Source organism: Haliotis cracherodii, unplaced genomic scaffold (genome assembly GCF_022045235.1).
Source record: "Haliotis cracherodii isolate W230 unplaced genomic scaffold, xgHalCrac1.p SCAF_6, whole genome shotgun sequence".
NCBI lineage: Eukaryota > Metazoa > Mollusca > Gastropoda > Lepetellida > Haliotidae > Haliotis > Haliotis cracherodii.
This window is the reverse complement of record NW_027266319.1, coordinates 59,869,951-59,880,513: the sequence shown is the minus strand read 5'-3', so window position 1 is coordinate 59,880,513 and position 10,563 is coordinate 59,869,951.

Genomic DNA, 10,563 nt, shown 5'->3' with positions numbered 1-10,563 from the left:
GTTCGTGATATTTTGGTCTCCCACTTATTGACACATATATGTTCGACATCATTCATGTTTATTGTACTTCCAGAGATCTTTATGTTTTGCCTTCCTTAGCATGATTAATGGTGTGAGATTATACGGGCTGTAGGGGATGTTCCGTTGGTTTTAATGTTCAGGTGCTGATGTTTTAGTAGGTTCTGTAGCTCTCCTTGATTATACACGTCAGTTTCATATTATTTATGCGTTTCGTTGATCCTTGTATGTTTTATTTAGAAATAGTAGGATACTTTGTGAAACAGAAATTATACATTATAATATTTTATTATTTATGTTATTGTTTCATTAATTGTGTATCTATTTCTTTATTCGTAACGTTTACATTCGCTTTCCTTTTATCATCCACGCGTCAATCACAGATCTGAAATGCATTTATTTAACTTTTTGTTTTACTTTTTTTTCAAAATTCAAGACTTTTTCTTAAAAAACCTGGTTGCCGGGACTTTAATAAGCGTCTTACAAATGCTTCGAAAGTGACATTAATTACGGTGAGGTGTCTTGAAAGCTTCTCGCTGAATCGGAAAATATTTGTCATCATTAGGCACAAAATCCTTTCACATAGTTTTTAATTGACAAAACCTCACCATCTTCGTATGAATCACTTTTCCCGGGCAGCATAAGCGAAATCTGGTGACTGAAATGTTTGCTTGTGTTTCTAATAGACCTGAACATAACGGTTTATGTCTGGAGGCGAAAACAGGAATCAAGTGACGGCATTTAGCAACCCCGGCGATGTTGTCGTGAATAAGACGCCGTAAGCCTATCGATGGCGATCGTATTCTTTCCACATACTGAGAATAATGCGGAGGTCGCACTGTGAAAGATAATATCCCCACAAAAAGCAAGAACATCTTACAAAATTAGCCTAAACATTCCCGGGGTTTACGCGTGGAACCAAATACCAATCTTCCGGTGATGTAACGTGAAGCTCGCACTTGGTATTGCCATCTCGGGGACTGATAGAAGAACGCGGATGAACCGAGGAGGGATGTAATCTTCCTATGCAAGATGAGAAACAGTCGTTTCACATCTCTAATAAAATGAGGAGTAACGTCACAAGTGCTATGTCATTTTTGTACAGAACGAGTCATAGTGACACATATGTTAAACTAAAATGACTGAATGGTCACAATGATCTGCTGTATATAAAATTTAAAAGATAAGAGGTACCTATGGAGCGTTCATTTCAAGCGCTGCTTAAATATGTAGCAATGCTTACATTATCGCACTATATATTTTAACGTATTTTTTGCTGTTATATTGTGTGGCTTTATTGCGGAAATAGAGCTAGTACAACGTAACGCTCTGTCAATACCTACTTTAAATATATAAAACGTCAAAGGGAATAAGTTGTCTCCGTTATCAGCCGCATTCCATTGGACGTGAAAGGCCAAATACTGCTGAAAATTATATGAATGGATCACTGAAAATTAATGACAACACCAGGTGTTTGCGAAAAGGTTAAGCTTGTCCTGCTCTATCGTTAGCTAAACCATTTTTTGTTAATCAGACTAAAACTTTCTTTAAAAAAACTATTTTATCTAGGAAACGTAGTATTATAGATTCTACATACTTCCATATATATCCGACAGCCTCCGTGGTCTAGTGGTAGAGCGTCCGCCTGGAGAGCGGAAGGCCCGGGGTCCTATCCCCGGCCGCGTCATACCAAAAGACGTTAAAAGATGGTACTTGTTGTTACCCTGTCTGGCGCTCGGCATTAAGGGGCTAAAACAAGGACTGGTCGGCTCGGAGTCAGTATACAGTGTCTGAGTGGGGTATTCATGTTAAACTGGCATGGTATCAGTGAGCTAGCACTATAAATCGGCATCAGTCCGGACCAGTACAAGCAGCCACACACACACATATACACGTGCATGCACGTCGCTATATAAGTGCAATAATCTTGGACGCAACGTTAAACCCCATTTCACCTCACCTCCACATATATCCATACGAAACCGCACACTGCTGTTGTGGAAAGTTTTAGTTTAATAAAGTTGTGTAGATAGTTTTGTTATATTAAGATAATCATCTGTAGGTCGGTGGTAGAAACAATAATATTTTTAAAAGGTCGTTTCGAAAGCACATTGCTCTGCTTTTGCAATACCGTGTGTGTGTGTGTGTTTGTGTGTGTGTGTGTGTGTGTAGCTGCTTGTACTAGTCAGGACTAACACGTATGCCGCTTCCATAGAACGAGCATACCGCAGTTCAGCATAGTACGAGTATACCGCAGTTCAGCATAGTACGAGACGACCAATCCTTGTTTCCGCCCCTTAATGCCGAGCGCCAGGCAGGGTAACAACAAATACACCTTTCAACGTCTTTTGGCGGCCAAGGATGCCAGGGGATCGAACCTTCCGCTCTCTGGGTAGGCGCACTATCCACTACACCACGAACATGGTCTTTTACGACGCTTTCCAGATATGTCGGATAGAAAAAGCGTACTAGTACATAGCTACGATTTGCAGCACGAAAAAAGAAAATTAAAAATTAGGAAACCTGTTTAAAACGGCTGAAACCAAAGATAGTTAAACCCTTTAGACTGGTGAGAACAATTTTTCCATCACTTCATGGTACGCCCCTCTATTTTGAAAAAAATGTATGAATGTTGTAAAAAATATTCATAAACATTCTTGTTTTACTGAAGTAATGGAAATACATAAATCATCGTTTATGTCCCGCTTGGTATTTCAAAAGGAATTTGTAGCGTTGGGACAGAACAAACGTAATCTTGAGTGTAGCAATGCATATAATTAGTCCTCCTCGAGCCAACATGCACAGAAAACACCATATCTAATCAGATACCATAAATCGTGTTTGAAAATAGGACAATTACACTGAAATAAAACAATCATCAACCACAAAGGTCGGTGCAATAAAACATTTATCTAATGAGGATAAACGTCTCTCCTATCTCGACAAACACTTCCACACAGCGAGTTTGCCACGCCCAAGTTAGCAGGCTCGGGGACCACGCTGATGCACACACGGCTTTGTCATCAAAGCGAGGGCCTCGCTGTGGGATCACTAAAACGAAACTATCCGTTTCAAAAACGAACCACGGCACACGGATCTGTTAAAGTACTTAACACTCCACAGACAATATCACCACTAAGGCTCACAAACGTTTGATACGTGTGTCCCAAGCGAAGATTTATTGTTTGGGATCTAAAAAGTATGCCGAAAATCTTATTTAAAGAGCCCACGGAGCTGTTGTTTTTCGAATTCGCAAAACTTTCAACCGTAAAATATAATTCCTATTTCGTTTTTGCGTAAGTTTAGAACCCTGATTGTTTTTCATGATATAGTATTTTCCGAACAACATGTTGTTATATATGATCAAACAAAAACATTTGTTTAAAATATGAGATCGAGCATCTTGCTCCTATCATTTAGACGGAGCCACCTCGGTACTTAGGTTTAAGACTGTATTAACCTTAATGGTCTTCAAACCATCTTTCCCTCCTAGAAAAAAAGCGAATCTTTGTATGATCGACTTTTATAGATTTTATGAAATTGCAGTTTGTTTTACAGACTTGAATAAAATCATTGCATGGCTTTGATGCACGGGAGACAACATGAAACATCATTAATAAGACCTGGATCCTAACAACCGTTTATGGGCATCTTGTCTTGCATTACGACCCCCCAAATCCCGGCACAAGGAGACGGGATTACGCCCTGGTGATAAACACACCGATATACGAACAGCGGCCATAAACTACGTGGTTGTTATGGTCAAATATTAAACGTGGGCGACTTTAAATAAGAGGAAATGGCATATAAAATGCGAAATGTCGGATGAGAGATTGTTTAATAACGACGGTAGTGGCCATACCGTAAAGCTACGCGCCGGCATGACGAGTTCTTTAGCACCTCTCGGCAAGACAAATGGAAATAGCTGTGTCTTGAATGCACAGCACGTTATACAGTGTATAAGATGGTAATATATACGTGAGTTTGGTATGCTTCTAAAAGAGCTGAATGAGGAAACGGCATTAAGTTTGATGTATGCACAAGGTGATTGTTAACGATATGTCAAATTCCGAAAAGTCAATCCGTCTTCTACAGGTGACCTAGGAGTTTACAGAATGCTTTAAGAATGTTTAAGCCACGGTCATATATATACTGGCGGGAAAAAGTAAAGAAACATATTATGATACTGGAATGTAAAGCCAGTACTGCTTCACCGTGAAAGCTTTGTGTGATAAAATAACAGTGAGTGAGTGAGTTGGGTTTAACGCCGTTTTTAACAGTATTCCAGTTATATCACGGCGTGTCAGCTTAAAGTGGCAGGAGAGCCCGAAGTGATGCAGGTCTCAGACGTTTACCGCTTCGGTGAAACCCACGAGCATGGTTATGGGGCTGACAAACCTAGAAACATAATCGGGGCGAACCGGGATTCGAACCCACAATCATAGGTTTCTGGCGTGCCCAAGGGACGCAACTCTGCACAGCGAATCGCGGCGCCTTAGACGACTGGGCCACCCGTGCCCCCTGATAAAACTACAGAGTAAAATATTTGCTGGGTTAACAAAGAAGTGACGATATGTTTAATAAAGTACACAAAACGAACTTAAATTACCAAACCACCGGGCGGTCGGGTAGCCTAGTGGTTAAAGCGTTCGCTCGTCACGGCGAAAACCCGGGTTCGATTCCCGACATGGGTACAATGTGCGAAGCCCATTTCTTGAGTCCCCCGCCACGATATTGCTGGAATATTGCTAAAAGCGGCGTAAAACCATACTCACTCTCTCACTCACCAAACCACCATACTGAAGACTTTATGCAGAACGTCATGTTAGAGATCAGCGTCCCCTTCCGTTTTTTATTTCCGTCAGTATACACACGCACTCTACGGAGGAATACGTAGATGTCTAAAACAATTAAACGTAAATTCATTCTTGAATTAATAAAAGCTATTAGTCACATGCAACAATATTTGAAAGTAACAATATCCTTATTTTTAAACGATACACGTTTTCGTAGTATGAATATTTGTACATCGTACTTTGTTCCGCTTTCTGCCAATGATCAAGATTGGTTGGTTTGGTTTGTTGTTTAACGCCGCACTCAGCAATATTCCAGCTATATGACGTCGGTCTGTAAATAATCGAGTCTGGACCAGACAATCCAGTGATTGATATCATGAGCATCGATCCACGCAATTGGGATCGATGACATGTATCAACCAAGTCAGCGACCCAGCCTGACCACCCGATCCCGTTAGTCACCTTTTACGACAAGCATAGTAGCATTTTACGGCAAGCATGGGTTCCTGCAATATGACGGCCGGGGACAACAGAAAAGGGATTCACACATTTTACCCACGTGGGCCAATGATCAAGAACCCACGTGGGTATAATGTGTGAATCCCTTTTCTGTTGTCCCCTGCCATCATATTGCAGGAATATTGCTAAAAGCGGCGAAAAACAATACTCACTCAATCACTAAGATACATAAAGCCATTAAGATAAATATTGATAAATATTTGCTTTAACAGGATGTCATAACTGTCCACTTCAGCATGTTTGACAAGAGCTATAGTGTTGTATTAATAATTATTCCAAATGATAGTTGCTGAGAATCATCATTTGATGGGAGTAGTGATGTAAACAAAAATAACGATTGCGATGATAGAATCAGTAAGAATTTAATTGATGTCATTAGTTGGTTTTCAACTTGCATTGTGTCGTAATGAATCAAATCTTAGTTAAAAAGAATGAATCGAGGGGTAAAAGTGATAGGAAACGGTGTCCACGTTTACACAAATGTTTATATACATATTTACACAAGAAAACTACTCCTGCCCAACACATCTCGCTTGTCAATATTTAACCGCGCTTAGTTTAAAATGGAAACTATCAAATTGCTACACTACTTCTCACAAATAACATTCAAAATATATGCTTAGTTAATATTGATCCCTTCTCCTTTTCCGTTAAAGAAGGACTATTGCGCAAAATGTGTTGTTTGAATCCAGATCAAGACGTTGTGGGTGTTGCCATGTGACTAGAAATAATATTTGTGTAAAAAGGATAATATCTTTGTTAGGTCGATTAACATCGTTAAATGTACAGCAAAGTGGAGTTTGAACGACTTGAAACAAATTTGCTGGGACTACCAATGTGCCAGAGCCTAGAACCCTTCAAGTTGACACAACTGAACGATTTTTTCTGATATACTTAAAAAGAGGCGTAAAAGCATTTTCTCTTCTTAAAGTTCATATAGGCGATCCCCTCATCGGTAGGGTAGCCCAGCGGTTACAGCGTTCTCTCACCATGAAGACCCAGGTTCGATTCCTCCAAGTATGTCAGGCGCGCTGGTGCCATGACATGCTGACTACGGTTCATCACTGATTTTGTATTTTCAGATTCCTTTAGAAGTACACTTCATTAATAATATGATTGAAATTACACGCCTCTCTAAACAATGGTGGATGGATGCTTCTAGAGGTCTAGGGCCTATTTCGATTCCGTACATAGGAATACTGTGTGGATAAAAGCGACATAACCATTTTCAAAATCATGAGAAAATCTGCTTGAAGAACAGTTCGTTGTAAGATACAATCTTTATCACAAGCAAGCTTTTCCGAATCACTATCAATAAATGAGTGAGTGAATTGGGTTTAACGCCGCTTGTAACAGTATTCCAGTTATATTGCGGCGTGTCAGCTTAAAGTGGGAGGAAAGCCCGAAGTATTGCAGGTCTCAGACGTTTACCACTTCGATGAAACCCACCAGCATGGGTATGGTGCTGACAAACCTAGAAACATAATCGGGCGAACTGGGATTCGAACCCACAATCATAGGTTTCTGGTGTGCCCAAGGGGCGCATCTCTGCACAGCGGATCGCGGCGCGTTAGACGTCTGGGCTAACCATGCCCCCCAACAAATGATGATACCAGGTGTTTGCGAAAGGGTGAGCGTATCCTGTCCCAGCGGTGACACCCATCATAAACACATACAAAGGCAAGTCAATTGTTCACGTGACGAAAACAGCACGGGAACATTATATTACAAGTCAAAATAGGAAATGGCATCGGTGAACATTTTGGTCTCTGGTACATCAAATTTGGAAATGTCCTCCACGTCTTCCATAAAACTTTTTAAAGCTTAGCTGGGATCTTGAATGTTGTGACCCTGATCAAACAATTTTTGAGTCCTATGGCGGTCTTTGCAGAAGAGGATGCTCGATTGTTCCTCAAACGTTGTGTTGTAAAACATAGACACCAAAGGCTGGAGCTGCTGAAATAATGCTCCACAGAAACACGCCGTGAGAACACGTCTTCAGAACACGCCGTCAGAACACGCCGCCAGAACACGCTGTCAAAACACGCTGTCTGAACACGCCGTCAGGACACGCCATCAGAAACTCACCGTTAGAACACGATGTCAGGAAACTGACATCAGAACACGCCGTCAGGACACACTGTGAACACGCCGTCAGAACACGCCAGGACACGTCGTCAGAACACGCCGTCAGGACACGCCGTCAGAACACGCCGTCAGGACACACCGTGAACACGCCGTCAGAAAACGCCGTCAGGACACACCGTGAAAAAGCCGTCAGAAAACGCCGTCAGAGCACGTCATGAAGCACGATGCACACAATCAGCCAGGGTCCTGTTCCACAAAGCGATCTTAGTGCTGCGTTGATCGTAAGCCTATGATAAAAGAATGGGAGTTACGACCAACTCGCTTTGTGGAACAGGTTCCAGGTCACTGTAACCACTGTAACCACCCGATGTTACAGTGACATCTCCTACCCCTCATCCTCCACATAGTTGCAAACTCGGTCAAGAATTCCTGGTGCAAGAAAACACAAGAAGGATGACTATATAAGTCGAATATAATGACACAAATATACTGGAGATTGTATATCATCAGCCAAATAAAGATAGTCATCGATCTCTCATGTCAAGCTCCGATTGAACAAAAACGGGTTTTTTAACAGCGGATCCAAGGGCAAGATGCGCAGAGAAAACAGCAACTTGCATTTGCGATATGGGTTTGCCAGTTTTTTGGTATTGGTTGATGGCTTTCTTTTAAAAGTTAATGTCATTGTATGTGTTTCGCCGTCTTTGAACTTCGTTCTCTCGAGAACCTATAACTCAGAACTTAATAACACAAACTGGTCAAGGCAGTTGCCTGACAACCCCGGCATAACCGTCGCCTACCAAAGACGTTTCTCATAGCATGCTCAATGTGGAAATGCATCAAGCGTAATGGGTTTCACTATAGGCGGTAAAGTGCTCGAAAAAATAGATCTGATAAGGATATAAAAATCATACCACTTTTATAATTAAACTAGAGTCACGCTAGTAGCTTTCAGTGATGTCCCGTCGAGAAATCCATTATGGCTGTATTTATATTGATGAGAGAATTGTAAAGTTTGCGTAAAAAGCGAAAACATTAGGTTTCCAGCAGGACCCGACACAAAACATAATTGTGTACTAAAACATGGTCATTATCAATTAAACACCTACTTAAAACACGGGGTCTTTCATCTATCACTGTGACAGGTCGTGAATTATTATGTGTGCAGATTGCATTTCAGCACAAACAATAATCAAGGCTACTATCGAATTCTTAGCACCCTTAAAACGGCAATTTGGTCACGATCATGAAAGCCAATATCAAATCCCCGTAAAACATTAATACGAATTATCTTTCTTTTGTCAAACATACGTTATTACATAACATAAAAATACACTGAGCTTTAAAGTAAAGTACGCATGTTATATGAATAACTGTAATGAACTATTTCAATTATTCAAAGAAAGTTTAAGCTCTTCATTTTATTTCCCTGTGGCGCGACTGAAACAGAGACTAGGTTCTGGTCTGGCATATGTGTATATCGGTGAGTCAAACCGGCTGCGCATTTCAAGAACATTGCCAGTTTAGTCAACACGTCGCCTTCCCTGCTTAATCCCTGGTACGGGTGAGCGCCTTCAGCTATGGAGAGACTGTAGTTCTTCACTGACATAATACGTTATATAGACTTGTTGTCGGAACCGCGTGGGTATAACGGTTAACCTCAGCGCCACTGAGACATTCCGGTAAAACATATTGCAATTTCGTCATACCCTAATGCCACTTGACTTCAATCAAAACGGTGAAATGTACAGTGATGATTTACAGTCAATTAACTATTTCGTTCCTAGTTTGACCAGCGTGTTTCATGTAGGAATTACTAGACACGACATCTTATCGTGTGAATTTTTAATACTTTATTAATAATATTTCCACGGAAGCTCCTGTCTGCCATGACACAAAATACACTGTTCCCTTTTTAACCATGGCAGATAGGGGTCAGCGAGTGAGTGAGTTGGGTTTAACGCCGCTTTTAACAGTATTCCAGTTATATCACGGCGTGTCAGCTTAATGTGGGAGGAAAGCCCGAAGTGATGCAGGGCTCAGACGTTTACCATCAGCACGGGCATGGTGCTGACAAACCTAGAAACATAATCGGGGCCAACCGGGATTCGAACCCACAATCATAGGTTTCTGGCGTGCCCAAGGGACGCAACTCTGCACATCGAATCGCGGCGCCTTAGACGACTGGGCCCCAAAACCCCCGGGAGATAGGAGCTTGGGAGCAAACCAGTTTTTAGGACTGTTTTTCATATTGTGGCTTCTCGTTCAACGATTTAAAGAATTCATCCCTTGTTAAAATGTTGAAAATTCACGACGTATGAATGTCATCCAGCGCACTCGTGAACTCACGCAACGTTGCATTAACGCGAACCGCGTCAATACACCGAGCATCAATGAGAGTCAGCGGTTGGTATTCTTCCTGAATTTGTTTTATGAAACATAAATACGACAGGAATTATTTGTGTGATTTCAAGCAAAGCACGCGCTTAAAAATGTCTCCGAGGCAGTATCTCAATGACCTGATAAAATGGCGAATTGTAGGTACGATACAAGAGGGCGTCAATATCCGAATGTTTGGAGAAACCAAAAAGTGAATGAATGAATGAATGAATGAATGAATGAATTTCTTTATTTCCTCCAGAGTTGAATCCGAAGATTTTACATAGGCAAATACATTATTTACAACACATCACTGGAATTACTTGACTAGATACAATGAAATCATGTTATTCACTGCTATGAATAAACAATTTACAATGTACATTTGGAGAGCAGTAAGGTATCTAGTATATATACATAAGGTATTTCTTTAATTTCCATATGAAGTGACAAAACGACAGTATGATGCTTTGACAAGTATCGTAATCAGGTTCGTTAGTAAAGTCATGGACATCTGCACCGAGTGGCGAACTGTGGGTACGATATAAGAGGGCGTCAATATCCGAATGTTTGGAGAAATCAAAAAGTAAAATTTCTCGACAGACAAGTATCGTTGAACGGGTGGGATACGATGAGACCTAGGCGTGGCAGGGCTACAACAGTGACACCTAGACAAGATCTTCTGATTAGAGTATTTGCACTACGCAATAGGTTCAGATCTGCTCCTGTTATCAATAACGAATTCTGTACAAAAACAGGAAGG